This window comes from Schistocerca americana, chromosome X (assembly GCF_021461395.2).
Source record: "Schistocerca americana isolate TAMUIC-IGC-003095 chromosome X, iqSchAmer2.1, whole genome shotgun sequence".
In the NCBI taxonomy this organism is placed as follows: domain Eukaryota; kingdom Metazoa; phylum Arthropoda; class Insecta; order Orthoptera; family Acrididae; genus Schistocerca; species Schistocerca americana.
This window is the reverse complement of record NC_060130.1, coordinates 680,205,811-680,230,978: the sequence shown is the minus strand read 5'-3', so window position 1 is coordinate 680,230,978 and position 25,168 is coordinate 680,205,811. Positions and strand designations below refer to the sequence as shown.

Genomic DNA, 25,168 nt, shown 5'->3' with positions numbered 1-25,168 from the left:
TGGGAGGGAGGTATTGCAGACTCGCTTTCGGCCCCAAAGGTCTTCCATAGTTGTGCAGAGTCGATCAAAGCTGAATGGTTTACCTTTAAAAAAATCGTAGCCGATTTCCTTGTCAGATAGGAACACGTGCTCTTTCTGACACGTCGGCGGGATGTTCAGCTATCATCTTCTGCATTGTACATCTACATCTACTCGATACTCCGCAATTCACCTTCCGGTGCGTGGCGGAGGGTACCCCGTACCACAGCTAGTCATTTCCTTTCCTGTTCCACTCGCAAACAGAACGAGGGAGAAACGAATGTCTATATGCCTTTGCATGTGCCTCAATTTTTCGTGTCTTATCTTCGTAATGCTTAGACGCAGTGTATGTTGGAGGCAACAGAATCGTTCTGCACTCAGCTTCAAGTGATGTTTCTTTAAATTTCCTCAGTAGTTTTCCTTGAAGAGAACGTCTTCTTCTCTCCAGGGATTCCTATTTGACTTCCCGAAGCATCTCCGTAACACATGCGTGTTGTTCGAACCTACACTATGCGATCAAAAGTATCCGAAGACCTCGCTGAAAATGACTTAAAAGTTCACGGCGCCCTCCATCGGTAATGCTAGAATTCAGTATGGTGTTGGCCCACCCTTAGCCTTGATGACAGCTTCCACTCTCGCAGGCATAAGTTCAGTCAGGTGCTGAAAGGTTTCTTGGGGAATGGCAGCCCATTCCTCTCGGAGTTCTGCACTGAAGAGAGGTATCGATGTCGGTCAGTGAGGCCGGGCACGAAGTCGGCGTTCCAAAACATCCCAAAGGTGTTCTGTAGGATTGAGGTCAGGACTCTGTACAGGCTAGTCCATTACAGGGATGTTACTGTCGTGTAACCACTCCGCCGCAGGTCGTGTATTATGAACAGTTGCTCGATCGTGTTGAAAGATGCAATCGCCATACCCGAATTGCTCTTCAACAGTGGGAAGCAAGAACGTGCTTAAAACATCAATGTAGGCCTGTGCTATGATAGTTCCACCCAAAACAACAAAGGGGTGCAAGCCCCTCCATGAAAGACACGACCACACCATAACGCCATCGCCTCCGAATTTTACTGATGGCACTACACTCGCTGGTACATGACGTTCACCGGGCATTCGCCATACCCACACCCTGCCATCGGATCGCCACAATGTGTACTGTGATTCGTCACTCTTTGCCATCGGATCGCCACAATGTGTACAGTGATTCGCCACTCCACACAACGTTTTTCCACTGTTCAATCGTCCAATGTTTACGCTCTTTAAACCAAGTCAGGCGTCGTTTGGTACACTGGCGTGATGCGTGGCTTATTAGCAGCCGCTCGACCATGAAATCCAAGTTTTCTCACCTCCCACCTAACTGTCATAGTACTTGCAGTGGATCCTGATGCAGTTTGGAATTCCTGTGTGATGGCCTGGATAGATGTCTGCCTATTACACATTACGAACCTCTTCAATTGTCGGCGGTCTCTGTCAGTCAACAGACGAGGTGGGCCTGTACTCTTTTGTGCTGTACATGTCCCTTCACGTTTCCACATCATCATCACATCGGAAACAGTGGACCTAGGGATGTTTAGGAGTGTGGAAATCTCGCGTACAGACGTATGACAAAAGTGACACCCATTCTGCTCTCTCACGATATGTAATGACCACTGAGGTCGCTGATACGGAATACCTGGTGGCTGGTGGCAGCACAATGTACCTAATATGAAAAACGTATGTTTTTGGGGGTGTCCGGATACTTTTGGTCACGTAGTGTACCAGTAAAAAGTCTGGCAGCTTGCCTCTGAATTGCTTCGATGTCTTCCTGTACTCCGACCTGGTACGGATCACAAACACTCGAGCAGTACTCAAGGACAGGTCGCACTAGCATCCTAAACGCGGTCGCCTTTGCAAATGAACCACGCTTTTCTAGAATTCTCCCAATAAACCGAAGTCGACCATTCGCCTGTTCTACCACAATCCTCATGTGCTCGTTCCATTTCATATCGCTTTGCAACGTCATGCCCAGATATTTAAAAGACGTGACTGTGTTAAGCAGGACACAAATAATGCTGTATCCGAACGTTATGGGTTTGTTTATCTTACTCACCCGCATTAACTTACATTTTCCTGCATTTAGAGCTAGCTGCCATTCATCACAGCAACAGGAAATTTTATCTAAGTCAACTTGTATCCTCGTGTAGCCGCTCCACTTCGACACCTTACCGTACACCACGAAATCATCAGCAAACAACCGCAGACTGCTGTCCACCCCGTCCGCCAAATCATTTATTTATACAGAGTATAATAGCGGTCCTATCACACTTCCCTTGGGCACCCTTGTCTCTGATGAACACTCGCCGTAGAGGACAACGTACTGCGTTCTACAGTTTAAGAAGTCTTCGAGCCACTCACGTATCTTTGAACCTATTCCATATGCTAGTAACTTCAACAGCCTGCAACGGGGCACCGCGGCTACAGCTTTCCGGAAATCTAGAAATATGGAATTTGCCTGTTGGTTTTCACCCATAGTTAGCAGCATATCATGTGAGAAAATGGCACGCTGAGTTTCGCATTAGCGGTGCTTGCTAAAACCATGCTGGTTCGTGGACATAAGATTCTCTGCCTCAAGAAAATGTATTATATTCGAACTGGGAGTATGTTCAAGGATTCTGCAGCAAACCGATTTTTAGGATATCGGTCTGTAGTTTTGCGAGTATGTTCTTTTGCCCTTTTCATAGGCAGGAGTCACCTGCGCTTTTTTCCAGTCACCTGGGACTTTGCGCTGGGCTACAGATTAACGAAAAATGCAAGCTAAGTAATAGACCAGTGCCGTAGAGTACTATTTGAAAAACCGAATTGGGATTACATCGGGACCTTGTGAATTATTTGTTTTCAACTCCTTTAGTTGTTTCTCTATTACAGGGATGCTTATTACTGTGTCGTCCAAACGCGAGGCTGTTCTATGGTCTAAGGACGGCACGTTTGTACCTTTCTCCTTGCGTGAACGATTTCGTGAACGTCACATTTAAAACTTTGGCTTTCGTTTTCAACTGCCACACCAGACTGACCAACAAGTGAATGGATGGAAGCATTAGACAAACTCAACGATTTTACATAGGACCAGTATTTCCTCCGGTTCTCTATCAGATCTTTTGGTTCGAGAATCATTCTTTTCATAAACGCACGAATCTGTACTAACCTTTGCTTGTCGTCATTTGCGCGTTCACTTTTGAACCGAGAGTACAACAGCATCTCCATCCTGAGCATTTTCCGGATATCGTTACTACTGGGTCTTCTCCATCCTTGATCTACGTACTAGGCACATAATTCTCCAGACCAGGATTTACAGTCTGCTTAAACTTTGCCTATAATTCCTCTACGTCCATCTTACTGGAAGCAAGTGATGTCAGTACACTGTTTAAGTGAGATGCTAAGAACTGTTTGTGTGTTCTTTGTACCAAAAACACTCTCCTAGCCTTCTTCGCTGATTTATTAACTTTCGTAACCGTAGTTGCTACAGTGACATCATGATTGCTAATCCCCGTTTTTCTACGACGTTATCCTAAACGTCCGGCCTATTTATAGCTACAAGGTCTGAGACATTTCCGTTGCGTTTGGGCTGCCGAGCTAGCTGCTCAAGAAAGTTTTTGGAACATGTGTTCAAAAGTACTTCGCAAAGAATCCATAGACATCCCAGCCTATATTCATCGTCCCTTGAAGCATGTGAACATGATTTTATTCATCGTATTTGTTGCAGTACTGTTTGAATCATCGTCATTTTTGTCATGTGTACAGTTGCAGCCTGTATACACTCCTGGAAATGGAAAAAAGAACACATTGACACCGGTGTGTCAGACCCACCATACTTGCTCCGGACACTGCGAGAGGGCTGTACAAGCAATGATCACACGCACGGCACAGCGGACACACCAGGAACCGCGGTGTTGGCCGTCGAATGGCGCTAGCTGCGCAGCATTTGTGCACCGCCGCCGTCAGTGTCAGCCAGTTTGCCGTGGCATACGGAGCTCCATCGCAGTCTTTAACACTGGTAGCATGCCGCGACAGCGTGGACGTGAACCGTATGTGCAGTTGACGGACTTTGAGCGAGGGCGTATAGTGGGCATGAGGGAGGCCGGGTGGACGTACCGCCGAATTGCTCAACACGTGGGGCGTGAGGTCTCCACAGTACATCGATGTTGTCGCCAGTGGTCGGCGGAAGGTGCACGTGCCCGTCGACCTGGGACCGGACCGCAGCGACGCACGGATGCACGCCAAGATCGTACGATCCTACGCAGTGCCGTAGGGGACCGCACGGCCACTTCCCAGCAAATTAGGGACACTGTTGCTCCTGGGGTATCGGCGAGGACCATTCGCAACCGTCTCCATGAAGCTGGGCTACGGTCCCGCACACCGTTAGGCCGTCTTCCGCTCACGCCCCAACATCGTGCAGCCCGCCTCCAGTGGTGTCGCGACAGACGTGAATGGAGGGACGAATGGAGACGTGTCGTCTTCAGCGATGAGAGTCGCTTCTGCCTTGGTGCCAATGATGGTCGTATGCGTGTTTGGCGCCGTGCAGGTGAGCGCCACAATCAGGACTGCATACGACCGAGGCACACAGGGCCAACACCCGGCATCATGGTGTGGGGAGCGATCCCCTACACTGGCCGTACACCACTGGTGATCGTCGAGGGGACACTGAATAGTGCACGGTACATCCAAACCGTCATCGAACCCATCGTTCTACCATTCCTAGACCGGCAAGGGAACTTTCTGTTCCAACAGGACAATGCACGTCCGCATGTATCCCGTGCCACCCAACGTGCTCTAGAAGGTGTAAGTCAACTACCCTGGCCAGCAAGATCTCCGGATCTGTCCCCCATTGATCATGTTTGGGACTGGATGAAGCGTCGTCTCACGCGGTCTGCACGTCCAGCACGAACGCTGGTCCAACTGAGGCGCCAGGTGGAAATGGCATGGCAAGCCGTTCCACAGGACTACATCCAGCATCTCTACGATCGTCTCCATGGGAGAATAGCAGCCTGCATTGCTGCGAAAGGTGGATATACACTGTACTAGTGCCGACATTGTGCATGCTCTGTTGCCTGTGGCTATGTGCCTGTGGTTCTGTCAGTGTGATCATGTGATGTATCTGACCCCAGGAATGTGTCAATAAAGTTTCCCCTTCCTGGGACAATGAATTCACGATGTTCTTATTTCAATTTCCAGGAGTGTATTTAAAATCTTAAGTCCAGTTGTTTTATGCTGCTGCGGTCTTCAGTCCGAAGACTGGCTTGATGCCGCTCTCCACACTAGTGTATCTTTCATCTGTACATGCCTACTGTAACCTTGAACTTGTTTCCTAATGTCAAACCTTTGTGCCCCTCTACAATGTTTACCTCCTACACTTACCTCTGTTACCAAATTTACGATCCCTTCATATTTCAGAATGTAACTTATCAAAGAATCCCTTCGTTTAATCAATTCAAGTCATTAATTTCTTTCCCCCGCGACTCTGTTCAGTATCCCTTTTATTAATGATCTAATCTACCCATCTAAGTTTCAGCATCCTTCTGTGGCAACAGATTGAAAAAAAATGTATTCTATTCACTTCCGCACTAGGCTACGCTCTTGACAAATAAGTACAGAAAAAGACTTAATAACACTTACATTTATATTCTGTGTTTGATGTTGCGGTCTTCAGTCCGAAAACTGGTTTGAGGCAGCTCTCCATGCTACTCTATCCTGTGCGAGCCTCTTGATCTCCGAATAACTACTGCAACCTACATCCATCTGAATCTGCTTACTGTATTACAAAAAAGGCTCTGAGCACTATGGGACTTAACATCTGAGGTCATCAGTCCCCTAGAACTTAGAACAACTTAAATCTAACTAACCTAAGGACATCACACACATCCATACCCGAGGCAGGATTCGAACCTGCTATCGGAGCGGTCACGCGCTTCCAGACTGAAGCGCCTAGAACCGCTTGGCCACACCGGCCAGCTACTGTATTTATCTGTTGGTCTCCCTCTACGACCATTACCCCCCCCCCCCCCCCCCCACTTCCCACCAGTACTGAATTGGTGATCCCTTGATGTCTCAGAATGTGTCCCATCAACTGATCCCTTCTTTTCGTCAAGTTGCGCAACGAATTTGTCTCCTCATTTCCTACTCATTAGTTATTTGATCGACCCATCTAATCTTGAACATTCTTCTGTCGCACTACATTTCGAAAGGTTCTGCTCTCTTTTTATTTAAATCGTTCATCAGCCATGTTTCACTCCATACATTGTGACAGTCCATACAAATACCCCCAGAAAAGATTTCCTAACACTTGAATCTATACTGGATGTTAATGTATTTCTCTTCTTCAGAATTTCTTTCCTTGAAATCGCCAGTCTGTATGTTATATCCTCTCTTCCTCGGCCATCATCAGTTATTTTGCTGCCCAAATAGCAAAAATCACCTACTACCTTAACTGTCTCGTTTCCTAATCCCATTTCGTTAGCTTCCCCTGAATTAATTAGACTACATTCTATTAAACTTGTTTTGCTTTAATTGACGTTCAATTTATATTTTCCTTTCAAGAGACTGTCCATTCCGTTCAACTATTCTTCCAAGTCCATTGCTGTCTATGACAGAATTACAATGTCATCGGCAAACTTTGAGGTTTTTATTTCTTCTCCGTGAACTTTAATTCATATTCCAACTTTTTCTTTGGCTTCTTTCACTGCTTGTTCAACGAACATATTAAATATTAACGGGAACAGGCTGCAACCCTGTCTCACTACCTCCTCAACAACTGCTTGCGTTTCATACCCCTCGGCTCTTACAACTGCCGTCTGTAAATAACTTTTCGCTCCATATATTTTACCCCTTCTACCTTCAGAATTTCAAGTAGGGAATTCCATTCAACATTGTCAAAAGCTTTCTCTTAAGTCTGCAAATGCTACAGAAGTATGTTCGTCTTTCCTTTCTAAGGTAAGTCGTAGGGTCAGTACTGCCTCGCATGTTCTTTCATTTCTCTGGAATCCAAACTTATCTACCCCCTAGGTCGGCTTCCACCACTTTTTTTCCATTCTTCTGTAAGAATTCGTGTTAGTATTTTGCAACCATGACTTATGACGTCTGTCAGCAACTGCTTTCTTTGGAATTGGAATTACGACACTGTTCTTGAAGTCTCAGAGTATTTTGACTGCCTCATACATCTCTCACACCAGATGGAAGAGTTTTGTCATGGCTGATTCTCTCAAGGTAGTCCTGACAGAATATCGTCTATCCCCAGGATCTTGTTTCGATTTAGATCTTTCAGGGCTCTGTCAAATTCTTCTCACAGTGTCGTATCTCCCATCTCATCTTCATCTACTTCCTCTTCCACTTCTATAATATTGTGCTCAAGTACATCTCTCTTGTATAGACCCTCTACACACTTCATTCAGCTTTCTGCTTTCTCTCTCCTTTTCTTAGGACTGGTTTTCCACCTGAGCTCTTGATATTTGTGCAGGTGGTTCTCTTTTCTCCCAAGCTCTCTTTAATTTTCCTGTAGGCGGCGTCTGTCTTTTCCCTAGCGATATATGCTTCTAAATCCTTACGTTTGTCCTCTAGCCATTCCTGCTTAGCTATTTTGCACTTTCTGTCAGTCTCATTTTTTAAACGTTTGCATTCCCTTTCACCTGCATCATTTGCTGCATCTTTAAATTTTCTCCTTTCATCACTTAAATTTAATATCTCTTGTGTGATCCAAGTATTTCTACTAGACCATGTCTTTTTACCTAATTGACCCTCTGCTGCCTTCACTATTTCATCTCGTGAAGCCGCCCATTCGTCCTCTACTGTATTCCATTCTCCTGTTCTACTCAGGTGCTGCCTATTGCCTCTTCCGAAACTGTCAACAGCCTCTAGTTCTTGGATCTTATCCAGGTGCCATCTCCTTAATTTCCTACGTTTTTCCAATTTATTCAGTTATAATCTACAGCTCATAACCAATAAATTGTGGACAGAGCACACATCTGCCTCTGGAAATGTCTTACAATTTAAAATCTGGTTACTAAATCTCTGTCTAACCATTATATAATTAATCTGAAACATTCCAGTGTCTCCAGGTCTCTGCCACGTACACAACCTCCGTTTATGATTCCTAAACCAGCTGTTAGCGATGATTAAGTTATGCTCTGTGCAAAACTCTACCAAGCGGCTCTCTCTTTCATTCACTTCCCAAGCTCATATTCACGTACTCTTCTTCCTTCTCTTCCTTTTCCTACTACCGAATTCCAGTCCCAGATCACAAATTTTCGTCTCCTTTAACTACATGAATAATTTATTTTATCTTATCATACAGTTCTTCGATCTCTTCATTGTCTGTGACGTTAGTTGGCATACGAAATTGTACTACTGTGGTAGGTGGTAGCTATCTTCACTACGATAAAGCGTTCACTATGCTGTTCATAGTAGTTTACCAGCATTCCTAATTTCTTATTCACTATTAAACCGATTCCTGCATGACTCCCATTTGACTTTGTATTTAGAACTCTGTATTCTCCTGAGCCGAGGTCCTGTTCCTCCTGTCACTGAACTTCACTAATTCCCACTATATCTACATTCAACCTATTTATTTCCCTTTTTTAAATATGTAACCTACCTACCTGATTAAGGGTTGTAATATTCCACTCTCTGATCCGTAGAATGCCAGTTTTGTTTCTTCTGATGGTGGCATCCTCCCGAGCAGTCCTCACCAGAAGATTCGTATGTGGGAAAATTTTACCTCAGGGATATTTTTACCCCCCCCCCTTCCTATGAATCTTGTACTTGTCGTCGGTGTGATGGCTTGCGTGTCTCAGCGATACAGGTAGCCGTACCGTAGGTGCAAGCACAACGGAGTGGTATCTGTTGAGAGGCCAGACAAACATGTGCTTACTGAAGAGAGGTAGCAGCCTTTTCTGTAGTTGCAGGTGCAACAGTCTTGTGGTTAACTGATCTGGCATTGTAACATCAACCAAACTGGCATTGCTGTGCCGGTACTAAGAACAGCTGAAAGCAAGGGGAAACTATAGTCGTAATTTTTACATATGGCATGGAGCTCTACTGTATGGCTTAATGATGATGGCGTACTCTACTGCATGGTTAAATTTATATTCTATGTTAACAAATTTTTCCTGCTCAGAAAAAATTTTCTTGAAGTTGCCGGTCTACATTTTACATGTACTTTACGTTGTTCGTTGTCTGTTATTTGTTGGCCCAACAGCACAATTCATCTTCCACTTTTAGTGTCTCATTTAATAATCTAGTTCCCTTGACATTGCCTGATTTAATTCGACTACATTCCGCTAGCAATTTTTTTTTATTTTCGTTGTTGTTATTCGTCTAATAACGTCTTTCCAAGATACAACACATTTCATTTCGCTGAACTTCTATCAAGTCCTTTGCTGTCTCTGCCAGAACTGCAATGTCATTAGCAAACCTCGAAATTTTTATGTCTTCTCCAAGAAATTTAGTTCCCCTTATAAATTTTTCTTTGGTTTCCTTTAATGCTTGCTCATTGTACGCATTGAACGACATCGGGGACAGGTTACAACTTTGTCACACATCCTTCTCAACTACATATTCCGTTTTACGCCCTTCGGTTCTCACAATTGTAGTCCGGTTTCTGTACAAGTTGTTGAGCACCTTTCGCTCCCTGTATTTTTATCCCTGATACCTACACAATTTTGAAGAGTGTATTCAAGTAAACATTGTTACTAGCTTCATTTCGCGAAACCTAGCGAGGTGATGGAGTGGTTGGCGCACACAACACTCATTAGGGAGGAGAGGGAATTCGAGCTCGCTACAAGAGACGCAAATCTGTGTCTTCCATGATTGCCGAAGGCCGGTTAAGGTGAATGCCACAATAGATCTTGTGGAAATGCAACAGCCGATTTCCTTCCCAATCCCTGTCCAATAGGAACTTGTGATATTTACTTCACGCCGACAGGACGTAAAGTCCAAACCTGTGTCTCTTGACGCCTGGGCATGAGAATTGTTTCCACTTAATAAGTCAACAATATGGCCGTTTGCTGTCTCGTGTCCAGTCATGCAATGAAGTCTTTCACGACCTTATGTCGTAGTTGCTGATGAGCCTTCTGGGCTGTATGGCCGTGGTCGAGGAAACTCTTCGGTTGCTGACGATTCGTCCAGAGCTGCACTCGACATCTTCGGAGATTTTTCCAGCGACGCTGAGTCTTGTCGATTACTGAGTCGTACGTTCGGGTGCGATGTTAATACTGTGTAAAGTGGGCGTGGTCGAGTTTACACGTGATCAGCAGAGAGAATTTTTTTCGGAGATGAAACTTAACCGTCGATTGTCGCCTGTAAAAGACAAAACCTTATCTATCGATTCTGCAGAGCGACTGTCCACAAAAATCGAGTTTCACGTCTTCTCCTTTTCCCTTGAAATTGTCGCTTTACTTATGTATTTCGATGGCTTCTCTGTATAATCGTAGATAATAGTTTACCATAGTAGATAAAATTTTGATTTGCTGACTGAAGAGCATGCTCTGGTACATCTGATTTCTCTGTTTTCCGTAGTCGACAAAGACTTACCTCCTTTCAGTCATAAATTTCTTTGGCAATTATGGAAAGTAGAAATATCAACTAGAGCAGTGCATGTTCTTCAGTCAGGAAATCATAAAGTGAACTTTTCCGAAACCAAACTTTTGTCTACTGTGACGCGCTATTATCCACGACTACATAGAGAAGCAGTCGAAATATATAAGCGTAGTGACAGTTTAAACAGAAAAGAAGCCATGAAACTCAATGATATATGTACAGTGGCTCTGCGGAACCGAAACATAAGTTTTTATCTTTGACGAGAGACAATCGACAGTCAAGTTTTATCTCTGACAAATATTACCTCTGCTGATCATGTGTAAACTGCACCACGCCCATTTTACATGCCACTCACCGACGTTCGGCTCATCAGTCGACAGGACTCAGCGTCCCCAGGAGCACCTCTGAAGATGTCTGGTGCAGCTCTGGACGAGACATCCGAAACAGAAAAGTTTCTTCGACCACAGCCATATCACGCGAAAGACTCATCAGCAACTTGTGTCCAATGTCACGGGAATTCAGGTGCTCTTATCATGAAAACAACTATTGTTTCTGATACCCAAATATGTACGAGCACCTTTGTGGCATCATTAGTGGGTATTTTTATTCAGTCCATATTTTCAACAGAGATAAGCTCCGAAGGTGCTCCTTTACATTATTATGTAGGTTATGTAGTTACTTTCATGGTATATTATCCCATCTGCATGTTCGTCTGCTGTGGAAAGATGAACATATACACTGTGAACGTTATTGATAAGCCACAGTGGAAAACTACCATTTAGAACAAATGTGGCAAGCCTTATAATAATATAAAAAAGGTTTTCCAGAAACTAACATTCTAGAAAATAAGAACTCAACAGAAGCACCTTCTGATGATTGTAAGAAGATCCTGATACATGTTTGGACATTAAAAAACGGTTGTTTTTATAAGAGAAGGACATGTGTTTCCATTACTTTAACCTGCAACCGCGGGCGGTGGTAAGAGCTTCAGAAAAATATTACTGTTATTTGTGTCCAATAGTTTGACGCTAGCAAAATAATGTACTTGCAGCGAATTAGAAATTCTCTCGGGAGCAATGAAGTGGGGGTGAAGCGTGGAGGCAAACGTGGTGCAGAAAGCGCGCAATATTTGTGTCGCGGCGGTGGCCTCGCGTAATGGTAATGAACTTGAATGTAAAAGGCGGGCGCAGGTAGCAGGTCAGGGACCGCGCCGCCCAGTCACGTGATCGCCGCCGCCTCGCGCCAATCGGAAGCGCTGCAACCATGCCTCCCGCACAAAGAAGGCTCTCGGCTGTTGGCGAGCCACGATACATATATATAGGTGCAGCCGGAAAAAGTACGCCGCGGGATATAAATTATTTCCGGATATCCACGGGAAATAGTCGTCTATTTCTCAACACCGAAATATGGGAGTCGTGAAATATTGCACTGCGGTGGCAGCGCTTTTCATTCGAACAAAGTTCTCAAAAATAAATGGGGATATTACTGTGTCATTTGAGAGTAATTGTATGTTCAATAGATTTTACGGAGCGTACGCCATAATTCCTGACAGATGCCGTACGTTTTCCTCCGCAAAGGAGGGTAATAACGGAAGTTTCGACCGCGGCGTAAGCGTAACGGTTTTATGACACGATCGGAGGAGTGCGGTGATGACTGCCGAGAAATGCAGTCAATGGAGTATTTTATAACTTAGTCTTATCCGTCTGTGGCAAATCATTTGTTGCGACATCACGTAAACACTAAGATTCCAGAGGGTATTTTCACTCTCCAGTGAAGGCCTCAAAACAATGACTCCATGTCGATATGTCATGTCTGATAAACTAAATGTCCCGTTACTGTTTTTGGACACTCATGTATCACTATAGCCGCCAAATTGTGAAAACAGAATCAAGACCAACCCAGACCGTGGTGAAATTGCTATAATTTACAACAAAATTTGGTTGAGAATTTTCTGAAATGCAAGTACCCTAGATTTTTCGTAAAGTGCCTGTCAACAGTACAAGAAAGAAATTTAAAGTTTTGCTCAATGAAGGAGTTAGTTTATTTGACAGCAATCAGGCTCAAACAAACTTTTCTGTTGCTGCATATTATTTCATTACTTATTTTCTCAGCCCTGTTGACAATGGTTACGGCACACGCTGGAAAGTATGAGCACGCTATTAATCGTTTGCTATGAATGCTTTTACGATTTCTGCGTGTTTTTAATTTGTAATTATAACTCCTTTCCACATATGACAAATCTTTATACTCACAACTTAATGTTAAACATACGTTAAAATTGCATCATAATTGTATTTAGCTAGTATCTTCTAAGACTAAGCAGGTTGCAAATGACAAACATTGGCCAGTAAAACTGAGTGGGTTTGTTAATAATAATAATAATAATAATAATAATACTATGAATGCCATGTGAGTGACAGTGATTTATCAGCCGTCACACGCCTTTCCACATTTATTATGTTTACAGCCACTAGCGAAACTATTGCAATAGGAATCCAAATGGTTTATATTGAAAGCATTAGTACTACATCGGCACACACTGACAGTAGAATAGTTCTCGGAAAGGAAAAAGGCAAAATACTATTCTTTAATGACAGGGGGCGATCCTTTTGTGTTGTAACAACAAACTGGCTGATCAACAGGAAATTTTGCTTGTCGTCGTCAGTATTTAAAACGAAATCCAGTTTTTTCACTACTGTTCCGTATTAAGAAATTCAGTGACACCAAATGATTTGAATTACAAGTATGTTGTATCTGAAACAGTCACGAAGGATGCAGATTTTTGCGCCAGCGCGGTGGTAGGAATGTGTCATTAGCGCGCCAAGCGGCGTGTTGACGCGCGCAGTTGGTACCACAAGCGCCTACACCTGTGTTTACTACGACCACGTGCTCCCGTTGCGCTCGATCGGATGCGGCGTTTGACGAATACATGGAACAATTTTTTTAATTCTACAACTATTTCCTAAGGCAAATGCGTTTCTTAAGCATTTATGGGTGACTGCCGAAAATAGCCGCAAGTATCGAGCCGTAATGCTTTAGCTGCGCGATCACACACGTACCGCGAGAGGCTTTTACTCGAAGTGAAGCAGTAATTTTCTCGAAAACAATTGAAATTCTTGCAGTACTCACCACTGCCAGTCGCGTTGCCTGTGTGTTCGAGGAAACACGCCTCGGTCAGGCACTGGAGCACGTGCTCCGTCCCTCGAAGATCAGAGAGCCTTCCGCGGGTATTGTTTTATTTGCTTTGACTAACGTCGTGTGATTCTTAGTGGACGCTTTCGGGCAAAAACTTATTATCACCGGGAAGGTAAATAATAGGAATGTGGTGTCGGCGCAGTGTGCAGGGAACGAGCCGGGAGATTCAGAAGCGCGCGGGAAGCAGCATGGCTGCTGGGGCGCTTTGTGCTGCGAGGGCAGGACGCGGGACCGCGTGCGTGTGAGCCGGCGGCGCGCAACACACCACCTCGCTGGCGCACAGTTATAAACGCACTGATGGCACAGCCGGCCAGTCGCCTGCATAGTTGGAGGGACTGCCGCTGGGCGAGGGGAGGGGGCGCGTGGCGGGGTGGCGGCCTGTGGTGGGGGGCCGCGGCCGAGGGTGGGGGCCGGCGGGCGGGTCGATTCGGCGCGCGCCGCAACCGGCACACGAGGAAAAACCTCACGCCGCCAAACATTTACAGCTGCCTATAAACGGAATTTTTAAGCTTTCGCATCATAAAGGAAACGGTCCCCTGGAGGGTGCACGGGAGCGATTACGTACAGAGCCTGTGCCGTCTCTTCGAGGCCAACAGCAACAGTCACCCTCGGACGGAAGAGTCTGGTCAGGGACACCTCTATTGAAAACAGTGCCTGTTGCAATCATAAATTCTTTTGTTGTTTCCGCTTCTCTCAATGGCCAAAAAAAAATTATCGTTCACAAATATGCTTACTGTATCTAAGAAATGGGAATACAATAAACCAGTTCATATTCTTTTCATAGATTTAACAGAAGCATATGATTCAGTATTGCAGTCAAAATTGTACAGAATTCTTTTGGAACTTGGAATACCAAAGAAGTATGTTAGACTTATAGAAGCGAGTTTGAAAAACACAAAAGGTAGAGTACGCGTGCGGAAATTGGAGTCAGAAGAATTTGTAATAAAGAACGGACTTAAGCAGGGAGATGCCCTGTCTCCGCTACTTTTTAATTTAGTCCTAGAATATACAGGGTGTTACAAAAAGGTGTGGCCAAACTTTCAGGAAACATTCCTCACGCACAAAGAGAGAAAATATGTTATGTGGACATGTGTCCGGAAACGCTTACTTTCCATGTTAGAGCTCATTTTATTACTTCTCTTCAAATCACATTAATCATGGAATGGAAACACACAGCAACACAACGTACCAGCGTGACTTCAAACACTTTGTTACAGGAAATGTTCAAAATGTCCTCCGTTAGCGAGGATACATGCACCCATCCTCCGTCGCATGCAATCCCTGATGCGCTGATGCAGCCCTGGAGAATGGCGTATTGTGTCGCAGCCGTCCACAATACGAGCACGAAGAGTCTCTACATTTGGTACCGGGGTTGCGTAGACAAGAGCTTTCAAATGCTCCCATAAATGAAAGTCAAGAGGATTGAGGTCAGGAGAGCGTGGAGGCCATGGAATTGGTCCGCCTCTACCAATCCATCGATCACCGAACCTGTTGTTGAGAAGCGTACGAACACTTCGACTGAAATGTGCAGGAGCTCCATCGTGCATTAACCACATGTTGTGTCGTACTTGTAAAGGTACATGTTCTAGCAGCACAGGTAGAGTATCCCGTATGAAATCATAATGACGTGCTCCATTGAGCGTAGGTGGAGGAACATACAGTACATACTGACGAAACTAAAATGAACTCTAACATGGAAATTAAGCGTTTCCCGACACACGTCCACATAACATCTTTTCTTTATTTGTGTGTGAGGAATGTTTCCTGAAAGGTTGGCTGTACCTTTTTGTAGCACCCTGTATTGTACGAATGGCAGCAGATAATTCAGAGGGTGTGGAGTTAAATGGAAATATTAAGATATTAGGGTATGCAGATGATCTAAACATCATTAGCGATAGGAAAGAATCTGTAACAGCAAATGCGAATGCGTTAATCGAGGCTAGTGAAGATTTAGGTCTAAGGATAAGTGAAGACAAAACTAAATACCTGGTTACTACTAGAGTGCCAACAGCAATAGATCAGGAAATGTGAAGAGTTGGAGACATGCAGTTTGAAAAAGTGAACACATTTAAGTATCTAGGCGTGGACATCACTTCGAGAAATGAGATTGAATCCGAACTGAAGAAGAGATACCGGGGGGAAATGCGTGCTACTTCTCACCGAGCCGGCCGCGGTGGTCTAGCGGTTCTAGGCGCTCAGTCCGGAACCGCGCGACTGCTACGGCCGCAGGTTCGAATCCTGCCTCGGGCATGGATGTTTGTGATGTCCTTAGGTTAGTTAGGTTTAAGTAGTTCTAAGTTCTAGGGGACCGATGACCTAAGATGTTAAGTCCCATAGTGCTCAGAGCCATTTGAACCAATACTTCTCACCGAATAGATTACTTTCATCACGGATATTGTCTAGGTTCAAATGGTTCAAATGGCTCTGAGCACTACGCGACTTAACTTCTGAGGTCATCAGTCGCCTAGAACTTAGAACTACTTAAACTTAACTAACCTAAGGACATCACACACATCCATGCCCGAGGCAGGATTTGAACCTGCGACTGTAGCGCATTGTCTAGGAATTTAAAGATTAGAATATACAAAACTATTATTCTACCAGTTATGCTGTATGGGTGTGAGACTTGGTCTCTCACTGTGCAAAACGAAAAGCTGTTTCGAGTATTTGAAAACAAAATTTTGAGGAAAATTTTCGGAGCAAAAGGGGATGACATTAGGGGAGAGTGACGAAAACTGCATAACGAAGAGGTTCACGAACTCTATTCAAGCCCTGACATAATCAGTATTATTAAACCACGTAGGCTGCGATGGGCGGGTCACGTAGCTCGAATGGATGAAGGCAGGTCAGCGCGCAGAGTACTTGTAGGGCACCTAGAAGGAAAACGTCCTGTTGGGAGACCGAGGCGTAGATGGGAGGACAATGTGTAGGCTGATTTGAGGAGCCTGGATATTGAAGGTGAATAAAAGGAAATGTCCCAAGACAGGGACAGATGGCGAAAATACGTTGCTGCGGTAATGGACTCTCGAGTCCGAAATGACCAGTGAGTAAGTAAGTATCTGTACGAAATACTCAGCGTCTGTTTGCTCATTACGTACATAAAATATTTGTAACCGTACCTAGTCAAACAACTGTTTGAATGTAACTCTTCAGGCTTTCCCGGCGATCTAATGACATCTTGGGTTGTCGGGTGTTCTGCCGGATATCAGCGTCGTACTTGCACGATATTTCGGTCACTGTTTGAATGGCTGTACAAATATGGAAGTATTGTGTGTTAAACACAGAATTCCCACCCCTATCGAGGCATTCAAGATCTCACCGTCGTGTCTAAAGTTATGCATTACTTTTGAAAGACTACAAATTACGCAAAAATGTTAGCGATAATTCGACATTTACGAAAAATCGTAAAGTTACATAAAATTAAAGTATTTTAAATATTGGTCCTGGTAGGTATATTTTACGTGTTGGATGGCTTCCACGGAGATTAATGTGACTACCTTTCAAAAGCATGAACAACCACCTTTTGCAGCGCCGACCGCTTCCAAAAGTGCAGGAAGAGTCAATGAGGTTCCGGAAGATGACAATAGGGATGTGGAGCCCCAGTGCAGTGGCCGGCCGCGCTAGACTTCTTGGTTGAGGATCCTTAGAGCGTACAGTCCAACCGAGGTGGTCCCACGGATTCTCCATTGGGTTAAATCTGGGGAGTTTGGTGGCCATGAGGGTACGATAAACTCACTCTGGTGCCCTTCGCACAGTATGGCATGTTGCACGGTCCCGCTGGTAAGTGCCATCGTGCCGAGGACAAAGCAAATTGGTTTCAGGGGTGGACATGGTCCCCAAGGATATTTGCATACTTGTATTGATCAATTGTGCCTTCCATAACGATAAGATTACCCAGAAAAGCCATGGAAACATTTAACAGACTGTAACGCTCCCTGCTCCAGCGTGGTCCCCTCCTATGATCATTGCATTGCACTACACGCCAACGATGGAGCATGAAACGTGATTCACCTGAAAAGGCCACCTATAGCCACTCAGTGGACATTCAGTTCCGGAATTGTAGTGCAAATTGTAGCCCTTGTTTTCAATGAACAGCAGTCAGCATGGGTGCATGAACTACGCACCTGCTGAGAAGACCCATAAGCAGCAAGGTTCAAAAATGATTCGAATGGCTCTGAGCACTATGGAACTTAACATCTGAGGTCATTTGTTCCCTAGAACTTAGAACTACTTATATCTCACTAACCTAAGGACATCATACACATCCATGCCCGAGGCAGGATACGAACCTGCGACCGCAGCGGTCGCGCGGTTCCACACTGCAGCGCCTAGAACCGCTCGGTCACATCGACCGGCCAGCAAGCTTCGCTGAAGAGTCGTTCAGGAGACGCTCTTGGTACCTTCTTGGTTCATCTGGGCTGTCAGTTGCTCAACAGTTGCACTTTTGCGTTTGTAGTCTTTCTCGGCGTATTCCACTGATGAATTCTTCTCGGGTTATCAGCCGAGTGGTGGCGTCGTCTTGTCTCAACGTTTCAATGAGTTTCGTACCCATCGCCAGAAGATGATGGGTACGAAACTCATTGAAATGCTGCGACGAGACGACGCCACAACTCGGCTGATAACCCGAGAAGAATTAATCAGTTGCACTTTTATTCGTCCGTACACATCTTCGCAACCGTCGCTTACCCCTGTCATCTATTGCCTGTGGTGCATCACAGTGGCCGCGGCGCCGGTTTTGGATAGCGCCGTTTTGCCATGCACGGTATATTTTAACCACGTCGGTACGTGAACAAAATGGTTCAAATGGCTCTGAGCACTATGGGACTTAACATCTTAAGTCATCAGTCCCCCAGAACTTAGAACTACTTAAACCTAACTAACCTAAGGACATCACACACATCGATGCCCGAGGCAGGATTCGAACCTGCGACCGTAGCAGTCCTGCGGTTCCGGACTGCAGCGCCTAGAACCGCACGGCCACCGCGGCCGGCGGTACGTGAACAGTTTATAGGCTTAGCCGTTTCGGAAATGCTTTAGCCCTCGATCCGAAAGCTAATGATCATGCCCTTTTGGACGTCAGATAAATCGCTCTGTTTCTGCATTACGACTGCACTGTTTTTGTGGCAGTTTACTATTACACAGCGTCACCGGTTCAGATTCGGTCCAACAATTGAGAGAAGACTCAACACAACGGCTGAATAACAGCTGAACTATCACTTTGAAGGGGTGGCGGTGGAACTTTAAGGTCCGAGACACCCTCCGACGGAGGAAGTACAGAGGATGGCTGCAGTAATGCTCCAACTCTACGGGGAAAGAAAAAAGTGGTGGGACGAGAACAAGACACTGCTAATGATTGTACGAAAAGGGCATAAAAACGTGGTCGTATTGGATCTATCGTCAGTCATAGCCCGAATCTGAGTCCTCCAGGATGGTGAGCGAAACGGGTTGTCGGTGCCAGCGCCGTGGAACTGTGGTGCCGATGGTTTGTAGTCCAGCGACCGTCTCACGGAGGGCTTCCACTTTACTGTATAGTTGTCGAGCCCTACGGCGAATGGTCGTCTTGAGAAGGGCCGTATTTGTTTCCTCATGCAGACTGACAATCCTGGTGAGCGGAGGGGCGTGAAGACTCCACCGGAGAACTTCATTCTGTAGGCGCTAGAGCGTCAGCATCCGGGACTTACTAATCGTAGCCCACGCAGAGGAACCATATGTTAGTGAGGGTAGTACAACGGCGTGATACAGCCGGAGCTTGGCATCTAAATTCAGCTTTCGGCTGGAGAAGAGCGGGTACATGGCCCTAGTCAACTTTAACCCTTTATGGGCGATGTATTCTGCGTGGCGGTGAAAGAAAAGTTTCTTATCCGACCAGACCCCGAGATACTTGGTATCTTGGGCCCACGGGACCCGGACGCCCCCGACTGAGATGTTGTGGCGGAGTACAGGGCGCCGTTTAGTGGAATACACTGCCGTAGTTTTGGCGGCATTGAGGGCAATCTTATTGGAGCGGCACCAGCTGACCGTTGCGTTCACTTGCCTTTGGAGGCGAGCAATGAGTTGACTGTTGTCCGCGTCCCTGAGACGATTTATACACCCTTTCGTGCTTATGAAAACATACAATCCGAAAAAAAATGTTAACATGCTTCAGCTTACAAGAGCTACATTCAGACAAGTTACAGAATTACAATTGCACGTTTTTCAAATAAAAGCTGAAAGTAGTTACTTGGAATTAATAAATGTGTAACAGTTGTAATGAAAGAGGTGTCAAATTCGAGAGTAGTGGTGCGACCTGTAACGAGTAAAATTCGAACCATCGTGAATTATTGAGGGGAACAACTGAGACTCGATGCATTGTTAACTGTTTAGCTAACTGTTTACTTGTTTGTAAACATACTTTTTTGAAGCTGTGAACATGCAGAAAGTCCTTAAAGGAAGCTGCCAGTATATTATAAAAAAACATACAGCGCAAACTGAAAACACATCAGATAACTCTTTCTAAACCAAACTATGTTAACAGTTTTAAAGTATCGGACTACACAGTTTCATAATAGCGATAAGCCCTTTTAACTAGTGACGTCGTTGGGTGTGAAACGTTTTTAAATCGACTTGAATTCTACTACTGTTATCCTCTATTGTTTCTCTACAGCATAACGTAAGTTGTATACTATTTCTGCACTTGCACTGTACATATATAAGTATTGTATCTCTTCTTCTATTATTAAAGAAAAGTCTATATGCCCATTATATTATGTAGTAACATCTGGCAGTTTCAAAGTCACTTCATAATGGCTAATACGAATGCTGAAACGCGTCGTGTGGCTTAGGACAATCATTGCATGCATATGTATGGTGAGCCAGTAGGTCATTACTCAAAAGATTTCAAGAACACCGTAACTTAAATAATCCCGCGTTAAAATGCACTTACGTGATGTGGGGCAGAGCATCATAAGCCCATCACAAAATTTAACAATACTTCATAAAAGAAAAAAAAACATATTTTGCATATATTAGAAGAAGTGGAAATTTTCAGATATAAAAAAAATGCGCAGTTCATGTTGAATAATCAATTAGATTTAAAGCACCATAGAGCATAAATTAATCATAGCTAACACTTGGTTCAAGAACCATGAAAGAAGGTTGTATACATGGAAGAACCCTGGAGATACTAGAAGGTATCAGATAGATTATATAATGGTAAGACAGAGATCTAGGAACCAGGTTTTAAATTGTAAGACATTTCCAGGGACAGATGTGGATTCTGACCACAATCTATTGGTTATGAACTGTAGATTGAAAATGAAGAAACTGCAAAAAAGTGGGAATTTAAAGGGATGGGACCTGGATAAACTGACTAAACCAGAGGTTGTAGAGAGTTTGAGGGAGAGCATAAGGGAACAATTGACAGGAATGGGGGAAAGAAATACAGTAGAAGAAGAATGGGTAGCTTTGAGGGATGAAGTACTGAAGGCAGCAGACGATCAAGTAGGTAAAAAGACGAGGGCTAGTAGAAATCCTTGGGTAACAGAAGAAATATTGAATTTAATTGATGAAAGGAGAAGATATAAAAATGCAGTAAATGAAGCAGTCAAAAAGGAATACAAACGTCTCAAAAATGAGATCGACGGGAAGTGCAAAATGGCTAAGCAGGGATGACTAGGGGACAAATGTAAGGATGCAGAGTCTTGTCTCACTAGGGGTAAGATAGATACTGCCTACAAGAAATTTAAAGAGACCTTTGGAGAAAAGAGAACCACTTGTATGAAAATCAAGAGCTCAGTTGGAAGCCCAGTTCTGAGCAAAGAAGGGAAAGCAGAAAGGTGGAAGGAGTATGTAGAGGATCTATACAAGGGCGATGTACTTGGGGACAATATTATGGAAATGGAAGAGGATGTAGATGAAGATGAAATGGGAGATACGATACTGCGTGAAGAGTTTGACAGAGCACTGAGAGACTTAAGTCGAAACAAGGCCCCGGGAGTAGACAACATTCCATTAGAACTACTGACGGCCTTGGAAGAGCCAGTCGTGACAAAACTCTACCATCTGGTGAGCAAGATGTATGAGACAGGCGAAATACCCTCAGATTTCAAGAAGAATATAATAATTCCACGCCCAAAGAAGGCAGGTGTTGACAGATGCGAAAATTATCCAACTATCAGTTTAATAAGTCACAGCTGCAAACTACTAACGCGAATTCTTTAGAGACGAATGTAAAAATCGGTAGAAGCTGACCTCAGATGAGTCTGGATTCCGTAGAAATGTTGGAACACGTGAGGCAATATTGACCTTACGCCTTATCTTAGAAGAAAGATTAAGGAAAGGCAAACCTATGTTTCTAGCATTTGTAGACTTAGACAAAGCTTTTGACAATGTTGTCTGGAATACTCTCTTTCAAATTCTAAAGGTGTCAGGAATAAAATACCGGGAGCGAAAGGCTATTTACAATTTTTACAGAAACGAGAGGGCAGTTATAAGAGTCGAGGGGCATGAAAGAGAAGCAGTGGTGGGGAAGGGAGTGCGACAGGGCTGTAGCCTCTCCCCGATGTTATTTTATCTGTATATTGAGCAAGCAGTGAAGGAAACAAAAGAAAAATTCGGAGTAGGTATTAAAATCCATGGAGAAGAAATAAAAACTTTGAGGTTCGCCGATGACATTGTAATTCTGTCAGAGACAGCAAAGGACTTGGAAGAGCAGTTGAACGGAATGGACAGTGTCTTGAAAGGAGGATATAAGATGAACATCAACAAAAGCAAAACGAGGCTAATGGAATATAGTCGAATTAAGTCAGGTGATGCTGAGGGAATTAGATTAGGAAATGAGACACTTAAAGTAGTAAAGGAGTTTTGCTATTTGGGGAGCAAAATAACTGATGATGGTCGAAGTAGAGAGGATATAAGATATAGACTGGCAATGGCAAGGAAAGCGTTTCTGAAGAAGAGGAATTTATTAACATCGAGTATAGATTTAAGTGTCAGGAAGTTGTTTCTGAAAGTATTTGTATGGAGTGTAGCCATGTATGGAAGTGAAACATGGACGATAAATAGTTTGGACAAGAAGAGAATAGAAGCTTACGAAACGTGCTACAGAAGAATGCTGAAGATTAGATGGGTAGATCACGTAACTAACTATATATATATATATATATATATATATATATATATATATATATATATATATATTGATATTGTTTTCAGATGCAACATGCTTCTTGTATGCGATTCCTACTACGTTAGCTGAAGTGTATTCGAACAGTTATTTCTTCACCATCGAAGAGCACGCGATTTACGTCTTGATCTTTAATTGATAATTCTGAAACTATCTTACCACAACTGGAAAGTAAATGGGCTGATTTGGTGAGTCCACAATCATATACCCAAGTGGCACTGAATGCCGTACTGAATTTCAGAACTGTTGTAACATGTGTGTAGAATCAGCATTGTGGAATGAGTTCTCCGTTTGAGGTAGATAAATTGCCACCGGGTAGTGACTCAAGCAATGTCAGGAGGCTGGCCCGAATATTAAAAATTGTTTGGTGAAAATTACACGCAAATGATTTTAAAGCAACCGCTGAGGAGGTACAGAGAAGCAAAAAAAGCACTGTGCTACCGCCTTCCCGAAAGGGTTGCAGGATTTTGTTAAGGAACCAGTAACGTTATCTGGGTTGGAGTACTACATTTTTAACAGTATGTGAAGGGCTAATAAAGAACAAGTTATTGGAACTCTTGTAAAGTTATTTTAACTTAAACAGCATTCTTCTTTCCTGAAGTACATTCAGTTTAAATAGTAGTACTATTATTCAATATTTGTAGCACAGAATAAAGAGAGAAAATTGTTCTCTTACACATCGTTCCATTGTTATGTTATATGGTCCTTCAGAGCAACACTATTAGTGTGAAGACGATATGGTCGACTTTTTATATGTCGTTTATTTACTATCTTCCATTTAATTACAAAAGTTACTGCAGATAATTATTTGGTGTTAAAATAAATTCAGAACTTTTTAGTCAACATTAGTATTACATTAGTAGCAAGCGTGCCAAGTTTATTAAAATTTCCGTTCACTTCTCTATCTTGCGTGAGAGTTTATAGAGAAATAAAATTTCATTCACGCAGGTAACTTTTCAGTAAAAGAGAAGACAGTAAAGTCATCTAAGGTTTGCTAAAAATAACTTAGGTTTGAAATCGGAACACGTTCACGTTTATTTCATAAACGTGGAACAGAATTTGCTCCTTCAGAGCTGGTGACTTGTCTTCTTAGAATCAATCAATCACTTACAGGGGATAACTCGCGGTAAGTGATCTGTGCTCTCGTCGGGACATGCTGAGGTTGTCTGTTGTTACGGCCGCTGATCGGAATCCAAGACGCACAGAGGAGACTGTAAAGTAAAAAATGCGACTGTGTACGAAATGTAGGACAGAGTTCTACGTAGGACTGAATCCATAATTAGCGCCATGCTGCGGTATAAAAATTCGATTTACAGTTTATTTTATGCTTTGATGATGATGATGAGGCCCCATACTCCGAGGGGCGTAGGGGACGATGAGGAAGACCCGCACCGCCGTACTAGGCAAGGTCCTAGCGGAAGGGGTTTGCCATTGCCTTCCTCCGACCGTAATGGGGCAGAAGGATGATGATGATACAATAATCAGTCATGTGGAGGCAGGGGAAATCCCTAACCCATCCGGGAATCGAACCCGGGACCCCGTGCGCGGGAAGCGAGAACGCTACCGCAAGACCACGCGCTGCGGATTTTATACACAGTCACTAAATAATGAATAATAAGCTTATTGACGCGTGCTCCTATACTAAATATTTTATGCCTTATTCAAATTAAATATTTTCTGTAGGAACACGTTTCAATAAGTTTAATATCTATTATTTAGTGACTGTGTTATGAAGTGTGAATCTTGTGTGTAGTATTTCGCTAACGCTCCACTGAGCGAAGTGACAGCGAGGTACTTTGCAGAACTTACAGAACAGGGCCGGCGGCCTGCGTTTTTGTGGCGAGTGCCACTTGACCGGCAGCGGCAGCAAAAAATCGCCTACCGTGTAGGTGTGTGGAACTAGCGTGTGGCTGTCGATGCTAGCAAAGTCAACGAATTTAAACTAAAATATTCACTAAATTTTGTTGATGCTGGCAATGCACAAAATCCATTGACGAGTGACGCTACAGGCACTGAAATAAAATAAATGTCACTTATTGGTTGCTGTGTGCACAACGACCATGTTGTTGTTGTTGTGGTCTTCAGTCCTGAGACTGGTTTGATGCAGCTCTCCATGCTACTCTATCCTGTGCAAGCTTCTTCATCTCCCAGTACCTACTGCAACCTACATCCTTCTGAATCTGCTTAGTGTATTCATCTCTTGGTCTCCCTCTACGATTTTTACCCTCCACGCTG

The 25,168-nt window shown here is 43.9% G+C and overlaps 1 long non-coding RNA gene across 1 annotated transcript in view; it reads right to left on the bottom strand.

The window, feature by feature from the left end:
* LOC124554777 overlaps positions 1-14,050 on the bottom strand; it is a 963,296-nt gene extending 949,246 nt beyond the window's left edge. The window contains exon 1 of the long non-coding RNA XR_006968446.1: positions 13,705-14,050. This is a non-coding gene — a long non-coding RNA (uncharacterized LOC124554777). The remainder of the gene's footprint in view (positions 1-13,704) is intronic.
* Positions 14,051-25,168: the final 11,118 nt, after the last annotated feature.